The 21,047-nt window shown below is 44.3% G+C and overlaps 1 long non-coding RNA gene across 2 annotated transcripts in view; it reads right to left on the bottom strand.

Annotated features, from left to right (window-relative positions):
• LOC119526398 overlaps positions 1-12,351 on the bottom strand; it is a 36,924-nt gene extending 24,573 nt beyond the window's left edge. For both annotated transcript variants that reach the window (XR_005215174.1, XR_005215173.1), the window contains exons 1-4: positions 12,122-12,351; positions 11,477-11,590; positions 8,826-8,911; positions 8,574-8,721 (exon numbers count right to left, since the gene is read on the bottom strand). This is a non-coding gene — a long non-coding RNA (uncharacterized LOC119526398). The remainder of the gene's footprint in view (positions 1-8,573; positions 8,722-8,825; positions 8,912-11,476; positions 11,591-12,121) is intronic.
• Positions 12,352-21,047: the final 8,696 nt, after the last annotated feature.

The following is a 21,047-nucleotide window of genomic DNA, read 5'->3' as shown; positions in this document are numbered from 1 at the left end:
TATGGGCAGGGTAACACCTCCATGGAAATTATCCAATCAAACATTTCACTCACAGTTTATTGAGTCACATCTCCACGGAAACACTCAGTCAAAGGATTCCAATCTAATCAACACTAATACGTCTGCCTCCACAAGATTGCATTAAAGAATATGGCTTTTTCTGGGGACATAATATATACAAACCAGCACACTGTTGAGATATATATATATATGTATATGTGTATATATATATCAAGAGATTTATTTTAAGGAATTGGCTCACCCAATTGTGAGGGCTGGCAAGTCCAAAATCTGCAGGACAGGACAGCAGGTGGAAACTCAGGCAGGATTTTTATGCTGCAGTCTTCAGACAAAATTTCTTCCCTGGGAAAACCTCAGATTTTGTTCTTCGGGCCTTCAACTGATTGGATGAGGCTTGCCCACATTGTGGAGGGTAATTTACTTAAAGTCAGCTGATTGTAGATATTAACCACATCCACAAAATACCGTCAAGGCAACACTTACATGTCAAGTTGACAAGATAAAACTCACCATCACAAGGTCTAGAGCAACAAGATTAATGCCAGACCATATGCAATCTCATTCTTTGATGAGTCTTGGTCCTGAACTAGGATGGTAGAGTTTGCAGATATAAAGCTTGATAGATTCCATCTGCAATGTTATCAAGAAGGCAAAGATAGACATGCTTTCCTAAACCAATTCAGAATGACTTCATTTTAAGGATGTTAATAATTTGCCTATAGTATCATTATGATAATGGAGAGGAAAAAGCAGTGGTTTTCAACTGATAATCTCATGACACTAGGAATCAGAGGAGATACCTCAGAGGCTACCACAGGAGAAAAAATCCAAGCAGGAGGCTTCTGTTCCCTCTGATACAATTTAACTAAAGATCTAGTGCATCAAATGAAACATTATCTTTTCCTGAACAGTGCGAAAGCATACACTAAAGTACATGAGCAGGGGTCATGTAAAGAAAAGTCATGTGGCAGGGTCAGTGTTTATTAACCAAGACACTGAAGAACCTGAAAGCAGAGAGGACTAAAAGAACTAAACTTCCAGAAATGGAAGAGCCCTTCTTAGGGTGAGCAGAAATTTTCAGCCTTTTTCCTTCCATAGAGACATTTGCTAGCACGACAGTTTGGAGTCTAGAGAAGTCTCAAACACAGCCAGCTTTCCCCATGGGGCATATACTGAGTACTTGGGTGGCACCAGAATTGGAGGATTGTGCCTGAAAAGGAGAATGAGGTCTCATGTTGCTTGGGAGATAGAGGGAGAGGCCAACAACAAATGTAAAAAATTTCACTCTCAAGAGCCCAGCCCTGATTTAATTCAATTCCTGATTGGACCAAGATCAGCCCCTGACCCTACCTACCTAACAGAAGAAACAATAAACCCCTTCTGGGAGAAAACAACATTAACTTCAGGCTCTACCATTCTTTTATACACAATGCCCAGCATCAGTACAAATTTGCAAGATATGCAAAGAAACAGGAAAATGTTCAAGAGTAAAATTAAGCAATAGATGAAAATCCAAGCATAATCCAGATATTGACATTAGGAGACAAGGGCTTTAAAACACTAATAGAAATACTTTTAAGAGAATAGAGGAAAAGATGGACAAAATGGTTGAAAAAAATAGAGACTTCAACAGACTTGGAATCGATAAAAGAAAAAAAAATCAATGGACATTGATTGCCAACCTAAAATTCCATATTTAATGGAAGTATCTTTCAAAAATTAATGGGAAAAATACATTTTCAGACGACCAAAAGTTGAAAAATTTCACTAGCAGACCTACACCACACAAAATACTAAAGGAAATTCTTTAAACTGAAGAAAATGATCCCGTATTAAACTACAGAACTTCAGAGTGGAATAAAGATAAATACATGGATAAATATAAAAATATTGACTGTTTAAAGCAACTATAATAACGGTATCTTTGGAATTTATACCAGATGTAGAAGTAAAATGTGTGACAACAATAGCCCAAAATATTGGAGGGAAAATGGATTAAACAGTTGTAGGATTCTTGCCTTGTTTAGGGAACACTATAATTATTCAAGGGCATATATTGTAATCTCTACTGCAATCACTAAAATAGCAATACCAAAAGATTCAACCAAAAATATGGTAGAGGAGATAAAATGGAATATTTAAAAATGTTGCTTAATGGAGAAAAAGCGGGAAAAGAAGAATAAAGGGGGAAAAAGAACAGATGAGACAAATGGAAAACAAATAGCAATGTGATAGAACTGTGTTATTTGAAAAAAAAGACAAAGCTGTGTTACAGTATCACCAACAATAACTAACATAGGAACCAGTCCCTATGCTGAACACTTGACATGAATATTTCATTTAATGCCCACAACAATCCAATAGATAGGTATTCTTATCTCTACTTTATAATTGAAAAGAAAATGGAGCTTTTAGTAAGGGGCAGAGGCACTAGAACCAGAGTCACCTGACCATAAAGCCCAAGTTTTTAACCACTCTGCTATTATGCTTCCCTGTAGGTTGTAAAGCAAAACCAAGACAACCAAGACTATAAAGCAATTAATTTACCTGTACTATGGGAAATGTTAATAGTATGCTCAGCTTACTAATTATATAATACAATGAAAAACTAAAGACTACTATATATTTGCAAACATGCATAAAAATTACTATATTTCTGAATATAAACTAGTTGTAAACATAAATGTAAACTAAATAAAATATAATAAAAAATTAAAGACTACTTTACATGTACATACATATATTTGTATATATATGTGTGTATATGTGATATATCATTTAGTATGTAACCAGAATAAAACTGCTGGGAGTTTAGAAACTGAGAAAAAAAATTTTTGAGAGCAATACAAAAAGGATATGTATTACTATTCCTCTTTTACTATTTGCGTAGATTGAATCATCTCCTCCCAAATACATGTTCAAGTATTAATCCCTGTTCCTGTGTGCGGGACACTGATTACGTGCTTCAACTTGGCGGGCCTGGGCTGGGGGACCTGATCAGCCCCTGGGGAGGGTGGTGGGCACGGGCGACAGCGCCCTCCGCAGCCCCCCGGGCCTGGGAAAGTGAGGCCGGAGGCAGGCCCCATTTCCTCACCCAAAATACCACTGTTAGGGGAGGCTTGCCGGAGGGAACCGCCTTTTCCCCCACCCCCTTTATCTTGGCCCGGACACTCCCCGTTGCCAGTGCAACTCCCATTACCACCAGTGGCGCATACATTGTTGCCAGACACACCGTTACCGGAGCAACTCTCGCCCCTTTTCAATCAACCTCCGCGCCCTCTCAGAACCAATCCAAGCCTTTAACCTCTACACCTACCCCGCCCTCTAAACGCCCGATGATAAGCTTGTACTCTCCCCTAATAAACTCTCTTGGCTTCTTCACCCAAAAAGAACCGTGTCCCGCCTGTTCCTTTCTCGCCGCCCTCCATACTTTGCACGCCTACGCCGGGGGACCGGGCCCAGTCCCCCGCCTCGCCCTCCGCCTCCGGGAAAGAGCCCCCGCCGCCGGTACCCTCCAAGCATCCGAGAGCCTAGGATTTGGCAACCGGCCGCCACCGTCCCCCCCACCAGACGAGTCAACTGCGACCGCAACTGGCGCCCAACGTGGGGCCCCTGGAATTAAAAGTCCTCTCCACGCAGCGGTCCAGTGAAACCACCCGCTCGCCCTGGATGCCTCTCCAGCTCCCCTTCTCCTCGCCTGCAAGTAAGGGCCCGCCTCTCCCCTCGCCGCCCCACGGAGCCGCCTCTCCCTCGCCGCTCCACGTCCGGAGCCGCCTCTCCCACGCCGCTCCGCGCCCGGGCCGCTCTTCCTTTCCCCAGCGTTAACCTAAACTTCTTACCCCCCGACTACCTTTCGTCTTCTCTTCCTATGTCCCCCCATTCCTCCTAACACCTCTTCCTCCAGGAGCTTTCCCTCTTCCCCTCCATTACTTTGCTGTGGTCCCTTTGTGTCTTTGTTTCTTTGTTTCGCGCGGTGTGCCTCTTTGCGACCCGCCCCCCCCAAACTGCTCTCGCTACTAGAGGCTCCTGCCTTCTATTCTCGCCGTCCCCTTCGGCCTCACGACCACAGTTTACCTCATTTTCTTTACTCAATAATCAACCCCCCTTTTTTCTTTTCTCACTCCGCTATGGGTAATCGTCTATCTGCACGCCAAGCACCCCAAGTTCGTGCTCTGGCTGGTCTCCTAGACACACATCGCTGTAAGGTGTCTGTCCGGCAGCTGCAAGTATACTGGGACCTCCTGCTGCCCTTTAACCCATGGCTCACCACTTGCCATCTTTGGGACCCTGTTACTTATGATCGCCTTATTGATCGGGTCACCAACGCCATGGAACATGAGAGCAAGCGCTTCCCTCCCGGCTTGCTCCCCACCTTAATAACCGTCCGCTCCTGCCTTCAAGGCTCCCTCCCCCCCTGATCGAGGCCCCATTAAATCCAAGGAGGCCCTATCAACCCAGTCAACAGATTCAGACAGCGATACTAATGTAAACCACGATTCGGACACAGAGTCCTTAGTCGAGCAGATTAACAACGCGCTCGAAGTGACTCCCAAAAAACAAAATAACACTGAGCCTCGCCAAGATGGCGAACTTCCTCCTCCTCCTTCTTCTTCCATCGAGGGGAGGAAGTGCTCCGGCGATGACGTCAGCCCTAAGCTGGGCCGGAAACCGCAAGCGCTTTACCCCGCCCTTTCACAGGGTGGAGCTAGTCCACCATCTTATGCCTTAGCCACTCCCACCGCGCCGCCGTCTTGCGACGCTTGGGGCCTCCCACTTCCGCCTCCCCCTCTGGCGAGCTCCCCCTCGGAGCCGCTACCGGCAGCTGCCGCCGCTCCTCCCACCCTGCCGACTAACAACCCCTGGCTGCCTTCTACACCTCAAGGCAACCCTTGGGGCAACGCTCCCCCTACCCCCACTCCCGCACCAAGCCCTCTGCAAGCGCGTCCTCCTTTCTCTCGTGCTTTTCGCTGCTTTCCTCTTAACCTTACCCCCACACCACAGAAACCGTATGACTGGTATCCCATTGACTCTGATACTATTAAGCAGCTTCGCAGGGCCGTCAAGGAGGACGGGTTAGGTAGCCCATACGCTTCCTAAATACTGCAGGATCTCGCCATGGACTTTTGCCTCCCCCAAGACTGGGCCTCGCTTGCCCGTTCCATTCTTAACCCCGGCCAGTTTGTTGATTGGCGTGCTCACTTCCAGGCGGAAGCAGCTAAGCAAAGTGAGCAAGACGCAGCCACTGGAGTCTATCATCACCCCAAAGCCTATCTAGGCACGGGAGCGTTTCTAAATGCGTCTGCTTATATTAATGTCCCTGCCACCTTCTGGACTATCCTCAGAGGCATCGCCTTACGCGCGTTTGCCAACTGCTCTGCCCGTCGACCTGACAACTTTACCAAGCTCCTCCAGGAGCCAAACGAACCTTTCGCCACCTTCGTATCCAGGGTCGAAGAAACCTGCGCTAGAAAAGTTAGCAACCCCCAAGCCCAGCTAGCTCTCACCCGGGAACTCATTCTAGAAGGGGCTAACCCCCCCTGTAAGCAAGCCATTCTCCCCTTGCGGGAAAAAAGTCTAAATGACTGGGTTCTCGCCTGCAGCACCTTTGACCCAGCTGCCGCGTCCCTAGCCCAGGCTGTCTCTGGCGCTGTCACTGCCGCCTTAGCCGCCACCACCGGTTGTTTTAAGTGCGGGCAGAGCGGTCATTTTGCCCGGGAGTGCCCCAATGCAGAAGTCAACCGCCCGCCTTTCATGCAGCGCAATGGGCGCCCCCCTCCCACTCCTTGCCCACGCTGCCAGCGTGGCTATCACTGGGCGCGCGATTGCAAAAAAAACCCCCCTGCCATTGGTCCCAATAAAGTCATTAACCCCCTTTTTCCACAGCCCCCCAGCCGCACCTCGAGTACAAGCAGCACACCCGGAAACCGCACCTCAGCTGCAAACGGCGCGTTGCCAACACCACCACCCCAACCTCGTCCGCCCCCCGCCCGTTACTCCTCTCCCCTCCTCAGCCTTATCCAAGCAGCCTTCACCTCAGTGAATTCCTCCAACCCTAATCTTACCTCCTCTTGTTGGCTTTGCCTCTCCACTTCCTCCCCCCTGTATGAGCCAGTTGCCTCCAACCTCTCCTTTTCAGAAAACACAGAGGACAGCCCCTCGGAATGCAATTGGAATACCTCTGCCGTCCCCCTAACCTTTCATTCAGTCTCCTTTACAGGAAAGTGCATCCGCCCTCGCTCAAGTAACTCTCCCAACCTCACAGCTTGCGCCGACTACTCATCTCCCAGCAGCTCTGCAAAATTTCTCATTCCTCATAACTCCTCCCAATGGCTCTGCTCCTCTACAGGGCTTACCCCCTGCCTTAACGTGCAAACCCTCAATACAACTAATGAAACTTGCCTCCTAATTGTCCTCATCCCTAGGGTCCTATACCACAGCGAGGAAGACTTCTTCCTCCGCCTGGAAACAACTGCAGCTTCTGCCCCACTGCAAAAGCGAGAGCCCATCACCGTCCTCACGATTGCCTCCCTCCTAGATCTTGCAGGCGCTGGCACCGGAATCGCTGCATTAGCCAGTCAAGGCTCCGCCCTAACTCACCTCCGGGCGGCTGTTGACGAGGACATTCGTCACCTACAAGACGCTATTTCCCATCTTAAAAATTCTGTCAATTCCCTCTCTGAGGTAGTTCTCCAAAACCACCGAGGTCTCGACCTTCTCCTCCTCAAAGAAGGAGGCCTTTGCGCTGCCCTAGGAGAAGAGTGCTGTGTATATGCCAATTCCACGGGTCTCGCCGAGGACAGCCTAAAGAAGGTCCGAGAGGGACTGGAACAACGCAAAAGAGACCGTGAAGCCACCAGCTATTGGTCCCACATCTTTACCCCCCTCCTCCCTTACCTCCTCCCTCTCCTCGGCCCCCTACTAATGATTATTCTAGCTCTCACCTTAGGACCCTGCATTATCCGCAGAATTGTCCAGCTTGTAAGGAAACAAACGGATGCTATTTTCTCCTCGTTCGTGCAAGTCCAGTACCAGCGACTCGCCACCTCTGACGCTCCCTACTCCGAGATGACAACCAACCCTCCGCGACCTCACCGCCACCAGTCAACCTGCCGACCGCGAGGCCCTTCTCGATCGCCTGAACATCGCACCAACCTCGAGCTCCAGCTTCTCTGAACCTCCAACTTTAAACCCCCCACCCTTGTCCATCCCGCAAGCAGCAAGGCCCCTGTCGAGCGCCCGGGCACCACACCAACGCAGAGCTCCAGCCTCGCTGAGCCACCGTCAACCCCTTTTTCCCCTCCCCGGCCTCCCCCTTCCCTCATCCCTTAGCGGGCCTCTCCGGTAAGCTTCTTCCTTTAATTAGAAAAGAAGGGGGAAATGCGGGACACTGATTACGTGCTTCAACTTGGCGGGCCTGGGCTGGGGGACCTGATCAGCCCCTGGGGAGGGTGGTGGGCACGGGCGACAGCGCCCTCCGCAGCCCCCCGGGCCTGGGAAAGTGAGGCCGGAGGCAGGCCCCATTTCCTCACCCAAAATACCACTGTTAGGGGAGGCTTGCCGGAGGGAACCGCCTTTTCCCCACCCCCTTATCTTGCCCGGACACTCCCCGTTGCCAGTGCAACTCCCATTACCACCAGTGCGCATACATTGTTGCCAGACACCGTTACCGGAGCAACTCTCGCCCCTTTTCAATCAACCTCCGCGCCCTCTCAGAACCAATCCAAGCCTTTAACCTCTACAGCTACCCCACCCTCTAAATGCCCGATATAAGCTTGTACTCTCCCCTAATAAACTCTCTTGGCTTCTTCACCCAAAAAGAACCGTGTCCCGCCTGTTCCTTTCTCGCCGCCCTCCATACTTTGCACGCCTACGCCGGGGACCGGGCCCAGTCCCCCGCCTCGCCCTCGCCTCCAGGAAAGAGCCCCCGCCGCCGGTACCCTCCAAGCAATCCTGAGAGCCTAGGATTTGGCAACCGGCCGCCACCTCCCCCACCCAGACGAGTCAACTGCGACCGCACTGTGGATGTGACTTCATTTGCAAACAGTGTCTTTGAAGATCCTATGAAGATGAGACCAAAACGAATCAGAGTGGGCCTTAATCTAAGATGACTGCAGTCCTCATAAGCAGAGGACACAAGGAAAGAGGACAGAAGGAGGCAGATGGCCATGTGATGGAGGTAGAGATTCAATTATTAATTGCCGGCAAGCCAGCATCAGGACACTACAGACCTCAGAAAAAGCATGGCCCTGCTGACAACTCAGTTTTGGACTTCTAGCCTCCAAAACTCTGAGATAACAAATTTCAGTTGCTTAAGCAAAGCAGTCTCTGGTATTTGTTACAGGAGCCCTGGAAGACTAAGACACTATTCTTTAAGTTTATAAATTAAAAATCAAGTTGTGTGTAGCTTAATTTGTCCATTACATTGTCAGTTTTATTCATTTAGATGTTATATTGTAAAAAAATGTGGTTTGCACAAATATATTCCTTTTTTTCTCTGAAAGTCAGTAAGCAGAGAGTGTTTACTCTTCAACACCAGTGAGAAACACAAATACCTGTTGTGGTCAGTTGGCTGTAAAATTGAATGGTTCATCAGGTGGACATGGGAATCTCGAGGAGCAGCAAATATTCCTGACTCTAGGATTCTGAAGAAATATGTCATGATATTTCATCATTATGAACAAAGGTCCATGAACTAAAAAACTGACAAGATGAGGGCAAAAGAGTCAGTGACACAAATATAATCACCAGATAATCCATTACAAGTTTATATTTATTTATCTAAGGATTTTCTATAATGGCTCTACCTTGTTAAAAATATTTTCCTTTGTCAAATAAGAAAAGTGGTTCGTATCACTTCTGAGCATCTAGAATCACAGATACCATGAAGGTCCTGGATGAGAGAGAAAAAAGACAATCGAGGTGTAACATTTAGTCAAGATGGATCATCCCGAAAGGGCATATTCAAGGCTGTTCGGGTGTAATCTAATAACACAGGATCAACCATTAAATAATCCATTTGACAGAGAAAAGAAATATTTTTCCAACTAAGTCTAAGTTATTGTATGCATATTTTTTTATTATTTTTTTTTAGTGGCACTTTATGTTTTACAAAATGTTTGTCAATATTACATTTTTCAAGAAACGCAGTCAGGGCCTTGATGAATTCTGCAGTGGAAAGATTAAACAAAGCCCAGGGTAAGGAATGATTCAGATGCAGTATAGCAAAAGGGAACTCTTGTGGTTAACTTCTACATCTCAAATTACCCATAAATGGTCCTTCTATGCATTCCTCTTAAAGAGCTAGTGGTCTTTCTTTTAGTTCAAATCCCTAAGTGTTTTGGGTCTTCCACATGCCTAGTGCTGCGCTAGATTCATTAGGAGATTCAACATGACATAGTCTCCAGTCCTAATGAATTTATCCTCTCCTTAGGAAGTCAAAATGCCCATACCTGAAATAGTTAGATGAAAAAATAAGACCATAAACTATTAAGACATGTCAAAGTTATGCTAAAGAGAGGTTAAATGAATTTCAAAGGAAAGACAGAGTTCTGATAAATCAAGGTTGAGGAAAGGGCATGCATTTTCAGTTGTTCCCATTCCATCCTTTTCTGAAGGTGGGAAAGAGAAAACCATATTTGGAGTCAGTAAGAAGACTGGTCTGTCTAGAACCTAGAAGGATTGAACATGCATTAATAATTGTTGACATGGCACTGTGATCAGTAGATAGGATGTGGATGTGGATGTAGATTCTCACTTAGGCCTCACAACAGCCCTTTGTAGTAAAATTGGTATTGCCCACATTTTGCATATAGGAAACCATCACGTGCCTGAAGTCATGCAGCTAGTTAAGAGGTGGGGCCGAGATTCAAACCTGCATCCTTCTGACTGTAAAATTACCTTAGGTCTGGGGAGGTAGGTAAAGTCAGACCAGATTAGATCTTAGAAATTAGAGTTTTTTTCTCTGTCACAACTCCAGGTCAGTGGGTGAGGAAACCAGAACAGAGAGCTCCAGCCCCCTCTTGGATGTTCTGATGGGCCTCAGAACCTCCAGGTGCCCCTGGCCTTGGGTACCCAGCCAGAAGTTAGCATCCAGCTCCAGAGTGCTTTACAAGATGGCATAATGAAGAGCTGGTTTCTAACAACTGCATGATCAGCTGGATTCTTTTATTAGTCCACTTTGCAGAAAGAGAAAAAAATTTAGCATCTGATGGCTGAAAATATGGGGCCCAGTTTCCTCACGGACAAGATATCTCCTTTGCCTACCAGCTGCTGATAAAAATCGACTAGAATTTGGGAGGGGAATGCAGAATCTGAGTACACTGTGTCTAAATTACACCATAATGTCACCACCTAGTGGTTAAATATAACTTCCCATACGAATGTCATAAGGGAATAAAAGGCCCCTGATGTTCCTCCTACCATACCACTTTTTTTTTAATTCAAATCCAAGTCTCTTCTTTGTAATGACTAGAAAACACCCCAGGTGGGCATTTATACCTGTGGACTGTAAGTTCTCTGTAGGAGGTGGATCTATAGGCACATAACAAATATGTGTTGAATGAATAATGTTCAGTGAATAATGTTGAATGAAGAATGTTTTTTTCTTCTCTGAAACAGTTTTAAAAGGGGTAGCTTCCTACATATATTAAATAGTAATAGGTAAATGTCTCCTAAGCACAACCTCAAGGTTCATAGAGCGTCCAGATGAAAATTGATGTGGCTGACGATTTTTTCATCATAAATTTTATTGACATAGACTCTATCAACCCCTTAGTTAATTATATTGAGAAACTAAGATGCTTCTAGCACTGTGCTAAAAGATTTAAGAGAAATATGATGTAGAGTTCCTATCCTCAAACTTAACAGGAGGATAAAATGTACATAAACCAGGGTATAACAAAAATCCTATATAATTAAGCAAAAAACTGTGAATGGTATAGACATTAGGTAGTACAAGAAGACTAAAGAAGAGATAACGATGGGAAGGGGTGGTCAAAAACTGCTTCAGGAATGTGGCAGATTATAATATTGCTCCTAACTGTCTGCTCCCTCCTTCAAAAGAGGTTTATATAGCCCCTCCCATACCCTACCTCCTCGTGGGTACAGTATACTTCCACACCCCACTGTGAGGCTTAGTGAGCTGACTTGCTTTGGACAACATAATGTGAGTGGATGTGTGTACACCATGCCCGAACAGAAACTTTAAATGCGCATGCATGGTTCTTTTGGCTTCTTGCATTCCTGCCCTCTGCCATGAAAACAATATGTCCTAGACATGCCACAGATGCTGCCCTTAATGAGCTAGGTATTATCAAATCCACTGTGTTATGAGGTTAACAGAGCACAAAAGCAAATCATCATACTATGAAAATGGAACATTCGGGATCTGTTCTGAGCAGGTCAACAAATAGGTTACGTGGATACTCCATTGGGTCCAGATCCCTATGTCACCTACCTCTGGTGGTGCATGGACATCTTTCCCTCAAATTACTTCATGGGAGGTCTCCAATCTCATGCCTGGTTCACAGATAAATTGCCTTGATATGCTGGTAGTGTGAAAGTGGGTGATCTAGAAGGACAATGAAATAAAATTCAGTGGGCAGAACTGCAAGCAATGCACTTGGTTATTTACCTTGTATAGAGGAAGAAATGAGCTGAGGAATGGATACATTATGCTTTGAGCCTTATGCAGTGGTGAATGGATTGGTTGATTGAGCAGGATGCTGGAAGGAACAAGACTGGAAGATCAGAGACAAAGAGGTATAGAAAAGAAGTATGTGAAGGGACCAACTGGAGTGAGCACTAAGTGTGTATATCTATGTATCAAATGTTGATGCCCAGGAGAGAGGAGTCATTCAATAACAGAAGAGACCCTCTCTACTTTGCCAGGCTCTTTCCTCAGCCATCCCCCTGCTTGTGCACGGTGGTTGTTCTGGTTTGCTAAGGCTGCCATTATGAAAAAGAGCAGAAATGGACTGGCTTTTATAAAGAGGGTTTATTTGGTTACAAATTTACAATTCTAAGGCCACAAAAGTGTCCAAACTAAGGCATCAACAAGAGAATGCCTTCACTGAAGGAAGGCTGATGGTGTCTGGAATACCTCTATCAGCTGGGAAGACACGTAGTCGGTGTCTGCTGGTCCTCTGCTCCCAAGTTGCATTGCTTTCAGCTTCTGATTCCAATGGCTTTCTCTCTAAGTGAATAGGAATTCTCTCTTGGATTCTCCAGGGCAAACTCTGGGCTTCGTTTCTTAGCTTAGCATCTCCAAACATCCTTCTGTCTGCGTCTCCAAGCATCTCCAACTGTCAGCAAGCTTCTGGGTCTGTATCAGGTCTTAAACACTACAGTGAACTAATCAAGACCCACCCTGAATGGGAGGGTCCCACACCTCCATGGAAATAATTCAGTCAAGCTATCACCCACAGTTGGGTGAGTCACATCTCCATGGACGCACTCAATCGAAAGGTTCCACCTTAATCAAAAGACCAATAAATCTCCCCCCATCAGATTGCATTAAAGAACACGTTTTTTTCTAGGGGACATAATATATCCAAACCAGCACAGTAGTCATAGTGTCAGGGGTGGGTGCTATTCATAGGCCCAACACTATTGGCTCCCCCTCCCTAAGGCTGATCTAGCTCCCACCACTGCTGAATTTCAATGTGCCAAGAGCAGAGGCCAACACCGACTTTTGCCATGGCACTATCCCTCCATGATGCCAGCCAGCTACTTGGTGACAAGTTGATTGCACCAGACTTTTCCTACTCTAGAAGGGGGAGCAACCTATCCTGGATGTGGATCTGCTCTCCCTGAACACAGTGCCTCTGCTAGCATCACCATCCAAGGGCTTACGGAATAACTGACTTACCAACTTGGGATCCTGCATGGCATCAGCAGAGACCAAGGAACTCTATATTACCATTAACAAGCTGTATGACTCCAGACAAGTTATCTACCCTCTCTGAGCCTCAATTGCTTCACCCATAAAACAAGGAATTCAATACCTGTTTCACTGAATTATAATGCATATAAAGAGATTAATATATAATAAGTCCAGAATGAATTTTCATTTTCATGTTCTATCATCATGGTTTATTTCGTCTTCCTACCATGAACTGTTGATCAGGCAGTGGGGGTGAGGGGTGATGGTTAAAAAAAAATAGCACCTGAAACTCGATATACATCAGCTATTATATGAGTGGTGTTACTTCAGGAACTTCTTGAGGCTAATGAAAACTAATACCAAAAAACAGTTGACTGACAGGGGCTCCCTCCCTTAGGCTTGAGGCCAATTTGGGAAGAATCCACTTTATTGCAAATGTCTATTTTCGTTGTTTGCCCTGAATAAAGCTACTGTTGTATATAAGATTATGTAACATAAGCAAATAGCTTTCAAACACTTGTGACCTTAAAGGCAGGAAATCAATATAGTGCTCTGCTCAGTTTTCTCACTTCTGAGGAAGGTCAGTTAAAGGAGCTACAAAAAACTATTAATTGGACACCTAAAACAGGTGAATTTTATGCTATATAAATTATATCTCAATAAAGCTGTCTTTAGGAAAAACCCATCCAGAAAGCCCTGATGAGGGAAACTTTTTAAAAAAGGAATGAAGAAGAAAACAGCAGTACTTTATGTGGAAATAATTCCATATTGTCAGTAACCTAACAACTTCAGTGGGATTAAATCCGTAATTTACTCTTCTCCCATCAATTTTGAACTACTAAATAATATTCGTATTATTCCTGTGCCTAGCAAACCCATCCATTTTGGACACCTCCACCACACATTTCTCCTAAATATCCAGCACTTGATTCTTTGAGTTGTCCCCTGGTGATGTGTTGGAGCTGGCTCACACAGCTCACAGAAGCAGATTACTAAATTTTCAGGAATTTGGGGTGATGGTTGTTAAATACAGTCATTATTAAGAATTACATTCTATAAACTAAAAATTAAATATATTCTATTAAAACAAAGGTGATAAATACTACAAACTTATCTCCACCTATTATTTTACTACTTTTATTATCTATGCCCTTGAGGTTATTTATTCCTATTGAGGACATTCATGTCTACTGGATAGAAGAAAGTAGTCCTGTGAAAGAGGCAGAAGAAATGACAAGAGAAGTTGGAAGGAGAGGAGACGGTCTGATGTTGTTAGCTGCTAGTATTACAATCGCCATGGCTGTCATTGCTATTAGCGAACACAGAGTCCCACAGTGTGTATTCCATAGGTTACTCACTGGGTGTTAGCAGTTGACGCCCCTCTAAGACTTTACCCCAGAAGCTCTCGCCCATCATGACCTAGAAAAGCCTGCTCACCAACAGGCTCAGAATTCCCTGAAGGCATGTTTCTGTTCTGTGGTTTTGTTCTCATCTTTTTTCCCCTTTCCAAGCTAGCCATAGTGTTTTACAGCCCTCTGAGAATCTGCTCTGCCCATCCATTATAAATGGCAATTGTTTATTTACCAACTTGATTACTTCTCTATGTTTAGAGAGGCTAAGCCCCAGTAGGGTCTACACAACTTGCACTTTTTTCTTTTATTCACCAAGCAATTCTAATGAACATAATAATGAATCACGGAATTGCAATATCATTGCTTAGCTACTTTTATTATTTAATGCTAAATATCTTTAAGCTTTCATCAGATTGTAAATTTTCTGAAGTGTCCACAAATTATAAATGTAATCATCATACCAAATGGACTCTTTCTCTAGGCATCTCTTGAAACATTCATTTGGTCTCCCTATATTACTTTCCCCCTTAGGGTCCTCTAGCCTTTGATCCCTTTTGTAAATCTCTAGGCCTTTGAAGGGTAGGCTGAGGGATAGTCATTAACTCCTGCTCTTCTGTCCACCGATTTCAACCCAATACCTAGGTCCCTGTCAAACACCACCCGTTCCAGAAAGCCTCCCCAAATCACTCCATCTCTGTCCTAAGCCACCCATGGGAAGCAGGTGCTAAGTGGATAAAGGAAGTTTTGCTGGTTTGGGGGATGTTTTAGCTCATGCCTCAGAAATAAAGATTTTTCTTCTTCTGTGGGAGGGATGCATTGAATAGGCAATTACTTTTAAGAGAGAATTCACTAATTTCCATAATTGGTATGTGTCTAAAAAATAAAAGTAAAATTCAGGAATAGATATGAAAATAGCCAATAAAATAAACACTTTATAAATTGAATATAGTTTTCATTAAGGTAATCATCACTAAGCATTGTAATGCCCACTATTTTTTCTCTCTCCTCCCTGTGTTTCTTCTCACTGAGCACCCATTGTGTTCCAGATATTTTTCCACAGAAGGGGAAAGCCAGGCTAGAGAGGTGAGGGCCAATTTCCCCAAGGTCAAAAGTGTTGATCAATAGCACAGCTAGTATTAGGCCCTCTATATGTCTGATTCCAAAGCCCAGACTCTTTATAGTCTGAATAATATGCATTTTTTACAGTTATTCTTATTGCTTCTAATAATCCCACCGAATTTTCAAAATCCTCACAGTATTTTATTTTTTCTAGTGGTGCTACAAATAACAAATAGGGCAAATGAATTCCTTCAGAGCTAGCTTCCTAGATTGGTATGGTGAATTTTGCCACAACATCCATTCCTTGGGGTAATTTAGTAACTGGGACCCTTCACTCGGCGCCCAGCCTGTCTTCAAAGCTCGTGCCCTACCCAGAATGGACAGCAGAGGGGGCGCTCAGCCTCCAACCCGCCCTTACTGCGCGAGGCTGTCGATCGTGCTACCTCTCCTTCCCTTTCCAAAGCACCTTTCTCAAATATAGAATATTCAAGAAGAGGGAGAGAGAGGGAAGAGGTGGAAAACTGATTGAATACGCCAGAGAAAAAAGCATAGAGAGACCGCACAGAGGGAAAGTAGTGTTTGCAAAAGGGGCAATGCTGTTGTGCAGGGGGCTGAACTCGAGTCAAGATGCCTATATTTCAGTTTCACATCTCTCTTGCACACGGTTCTTACCGTGGGAACGTCGCTTAAACTGCCGGAACCTCCGTTTTCTCATCTGCCAATTTCCTAGGATTATTGCAAGGATCAAAGAAGATAATGGGGGTGAAAGTACTCTGAAGGGTTAAGGCCTGTGGACCTCTGAGATCCATAAAGATGGGGATATGCAGGCGAGAAAACGAAGGTAATGGCCAACATCTACTGAGTGCTGACCACAGGCCTGGCAATCGTCTAAGAGTTCTATGTGCGAACTCACCTAAGATCATGTCACGAGAACCAGAGACAGGGATGAGTCACCCGAGCTGAAAGCAGTGACGTGCCACTTCAAAAACACAAAGGTTTTTGAAGATTAATAAACTGGGTCCTGCCATGAAACATGGGTCTGTTACTTAATATTTCTAAGTCTCATTCTCCTTTCAGTAAAATGGGAATAACGATACCCACAGTGATATACAGATTCCATGAGATAATGTTGTTCCTTCCTTATCTTTCCCGTCTTCTTTTTGCTCTGGTACTTTCTTACACACTCGGTAGAGCTGGGAAAACACCTCCAAACCTTTGAGATGGAGCCTCAGGCCCTGCAACCCCATATTTCAGGAGACCACGGGCAGCCACTGAGCCACAACCCCCTGTGTGGTCTAACAGTTAGAACTGGTTCTGCAGCTTGTTCATTTCCCTGTTTACCTGAATTCCCCAGCAGGAGCGCACAGTGAAACACACCTCAAAGAAAGAGCCACAGAAACTTCTCAACCGAGAAAATGTTTTAAAAGAAAAAGAATGATTAAATTAGAAGAGGCTGTATTCTTATACTGAGCATCATTTACAGTTGTCTAGAAGTCTTCATTGCAAGTAATCAGCCTTACTGCTTATCCCCTCTCATCTAACTTGTCAAATGAGGTGTTCTGATTCTAGATTTGTAAAATAAAGTTGTACCTTTTTTCTAAGTGGAAACCCCTTCTTTTAAAAATTTCTAAATTAGTAAGTAGAGATCACTTTAAAGGTTAAAGTCACTGTTAAGAAAAATTACCCAAAACTTAGAAACAAGGAAGTAGGAGCACTGCACACCCTCTCAGTGTCACCCTGGCACCACTCAAGAATTATTCAATTCCCTAGCAGACATACTTTTGTTTGACTTGCTGTTTATTACTGATTGGGGCCCAGATTCCATGAGCTTAGAAGATAACTCATACATTGTTTCCAGTTAGAGATGCAAATGATTTCTGCCCTGTAGAAAAGATGACTCCAAATGTTAGGGTTTTATTGACTGGCATGATATTAATCAGGTTTGCTTCTAGCCTGGCAATCTATTTCAACTTTCTTTCTTCAGTACCTAAAATTACTTAGTTCTCAAATGCTCTTGAAACCAGCTTTACTATTCTGCTGGTTCCTTAGTTAGCGAGTTTACTAAATCTTTGACATGCATTCATTCTATATCTGTATAACTTTTTAAACTTTTAAAACATTATTCTTTGTCATTCCTCCCCCCCACCACCACCACAGCATCAGCTAATAGGAGGATAATAAAATTCCTGATTCTATACCACAAGCCAGAAGTGGCTGTAATAAACAAACGGTCTTATTCTCTAAACTCTAACTTCTGCCAGAAAAAAAAAAAAAATACTTCATTTAATTATTCTGTTCTAAAATGAGATTTATTATCTTTGGGACAATCTAATACAAACAATCTAATGGGGTACACCAAATAAATACTTTCTGAAGGTCAGAGTGTCCTATTACCTGAGGGTACAATTTGTAAATTTACATTCTAGTATATATAACAGGAGGCAGTTACTCATGATTTCTTCATCCTAACATTAGTTTATCAGATGCATACTCTTTGTCAGGAACTATTCTGGCTACTAAGGATGCAGCAATGAACAAAACAGAGCAAATCCCTGCACCCATGAAGCTTACATTCCAGAGGGGAGACCGACAATTAATAAACAAATAAACACAAAGTATGTCAGTTAGTGACAGTAGTATGAAAAATAAAGCAGAAAAAGGGGATAGAGAATGCTGGGCGTGGGAGGCGGGGCAAGATGGCGGACTGGTGAGCTGCATGTTTTAATTACTCCTCCAGGAAAGTAGGTAGAAAGCCAGGAACTGCGTGGACTGGACACCACAGAGCAATCTGACTTTGGGCATACTTCATACAACACTCATGAAAACGTGGAACTGCTGAGATCAGCGAAATCTGTAAGTTTTTGTGGCCAGGGGACCCACACCCCTCCCTGCCAGGCTCAGTCCCGTGGGAGGAGGGGCTGTCAGCTCCGGGAAGGAGAAGGGACAACTGCAGTGGCAGCCCTTATCGGAAACTCATTCTACTGATCCAAACTCCAACCATAGACAGACTGAGACTAGACACCGGAGAATCTGAGAGCAGCCAGCCCAGCAGAGAGGAGACAGGCATAGGAAAAAACAACACGAAAAACTCCAAAATAAAAGCGGAGGATTTTTGGAGTTCTGGTGAACATAGAAAGGGGAAGGGCAGAGCTCAGGCCCTGAGGCTCATATGCAAATCCCGAAGAAAAGCTGATCTCTCTGCCCTGTGGACCTTTCCTTAATGGCCCTAATTGCTTTGTCTCTTAGCATTTCAATAACCCATTAGATCTCTGAGGAGGGCCCATTTTTTTTTTTTTTAATCCTTTTTTCTTTTTCTAAAACAATTACTCTAAGAAGCCCAATACAGAAAGCTTCAAAGACTTACAATTTGGGCAGGTCAAGACAAGAGCAGAACTAAGAGAGCTCTGAGACAAAAGGCAATAATCCAGTGGCTGAGAAAATTCACTAAACACTACGACTTCCCAAGAAAAGGGGGGTGTCCACTCACAGCCATCATCCTGGTGGACAGGAAACACTCCTGCCCATCGCCAGCCCCATAGCCCAGAGCTGCCCCAGACAACCCAGTGTGACGGAAGTGCTTCAAATAACAGGCACACACCACAAAACTGGGCGTGGATATTAGCCTTCCCTGCAACCTCAGCTGATTGTCCCAGAGTTGGGAAGGTGGAGCAGTGTGAATTAACAAAGCTCCATTCAGCCATCATTTCAGCAGACTGGGAGCCTCCCTACACAGCCCAGCAGCCCAGAACTGCCCTGGGGGGACGGCACTCGCCTGTGACATAGCACAGTCACCCCTCAACAGAGGACCAGGGGGTGCACAGCCTGGAAGAGGGGCCCACTTGCAAGTCTCAGGAGCCATACGCCAATACCAAGGACTTGTGGGTCAGTGGCAGAGACAAACTGTGGCAGGACTGAACTGAAGGATTAGACTATTGCAGCAGCTTTAAAACTCTAGGATCACCAGGGAGATTTGATTGTTAGAGCCACCCCCCCCTCCCTGACTGCCCAGAAACACACCCCATATACAGAGCGGGCAACACCAACTACACACGCAAGCTTGGTACACAAATTGGACCCCACAAGGCTCACTCCCTCACTCACCACAAAGGCTAAGCAGGGGAGAACTGGCTTGTGGAGAACAGGTGGCTCGTGGACGCCACCTGCTGGTTAGTTAGAGGAAGTGTACTCCACGAAGCTGTAGATCTGATAAATTAGAGATAAGGACTTCAATTGGTCTACAAATCCTAAAAGAACCCTATCAAGTTCAGCAAATGCCAAGAGGACAAAAACAACAGAAAATTATAAAGCATATGAAAAAACCAGACGATATGGATAACCCAAGCCCAAGCACCCAAATCAAAAGACCAGAAGAGACACAGCACCTAGAGCAGCTACTCAAAGAACAAAAGATGAACAATGAGACAATAGTACGGGATACGAAGGATATCAAGAAGACCCTAGAAGAGCATAAAGAAGACATTGCAAGACTAAATAAAAAAATGGATGATCTTATGGAAAGTAAAGAAACTGTTGACCAAATTAAAAAGATTCTGGACACTCATAGTAGAAGACTAGAGGAAGCTGAACAACGAATCAGTGACCTGGAAGATGACAGAATGGAAATTGAAAGCATAAAAGAAAGAATGGGGAAAAAAACTGAAAAAATCGAAATGGACCTCAGGGATATGATAGATAATATAAAACGTCCTAAAATAAGACTCATTGGTGTTCCAGAAGGGGATGAGAAGGGTAAAGGTCTAGGAAGAGTATTCAAAGAAATTGTTGGGGAAAACTTCCCAAATCTTCTAAACAACATAAATACACAAATCATAAATGCTCAGCGAACTCCAAATAGAATAAATCCAAATAAACCCACTCTGAGACATATTCTGATCACACTGTCAAACACGGAAGAGAAGGAGCAAGTTCTGAAAGCAGCAAGAGAAAAGCAATTCACCACATACAAATGAAACAGCATAAGACTAAGTAGTGACTACTCAGCAGCCACCAAGGAGGTGAGAAGGCAGTGGCACGATATATTTAAAATTCCGAGTGAGAAAAATTTCCAACCAAGAATACTTATCCAGCAAAGCTCTCGTTCAAATTTGAGGGAGACCTTAAATTTTTCACAGACAAACAAATGCTGAGAGAATTTGCTAACAAGAGACCTGCCCTACTGGAGATACTAAAGGGAGCCCTACAGACAGAGAAACAAAGAAAAGAAAGGACAGAGACTTGGAGAAAGGTTCAGTACTAAAGAGATTCAGTATGGGTACAATAAAGGATATTAGTAGAGAGAGGGGGAAAATATGACAAACATAAACCAAAGGATAAGATGGCTGATTCAAGAAATGCCTTCACGGTTATAACGTTGAATGTAAATGGATTAAACTCCCAATTAAAAGATATAGATTCGCAGAATGGATCAAAAAAAATGAACCATCAATATGTTGCATACAAGAGACTCAATATGTTGCATACAAGAGACTCATCTTAGACACAGGGACACAAAGAAACTGAAAGTGAAAGGATGGAAAAAAATATTTCATGCAAGCTACAGCCAAAAGAAAGCAGGAGTAGCAATATTAATCTCAGATAAAATAGACTTTAAATGCAGGGACGTTTTGAGAGACAAAGAAGGCCACTACATACTAATAAAAGGGGCAATTCAACTAGAAGAAATAACAATCATAAATGTTTATGCACCCAATCAAGGTGCCACAAAATACATG

This window comes from Choloepus didactylus, chromosome 2 (genome assembly GCF_015220235.1).
Source record: "Choloepus didactylus isolate mChoDid1 chromosome 2, mChoDid1.pri, whole genome shotgun sequence".
NCBI lineage: Eukaryota > Metazoa > Chordata > Mammalia > Pilosa > Megalonychidae > Choloepus > Choloepus didactylus.
This window is presented reverse-complemented; position numbering and strand designations above follow the sequence as displayed.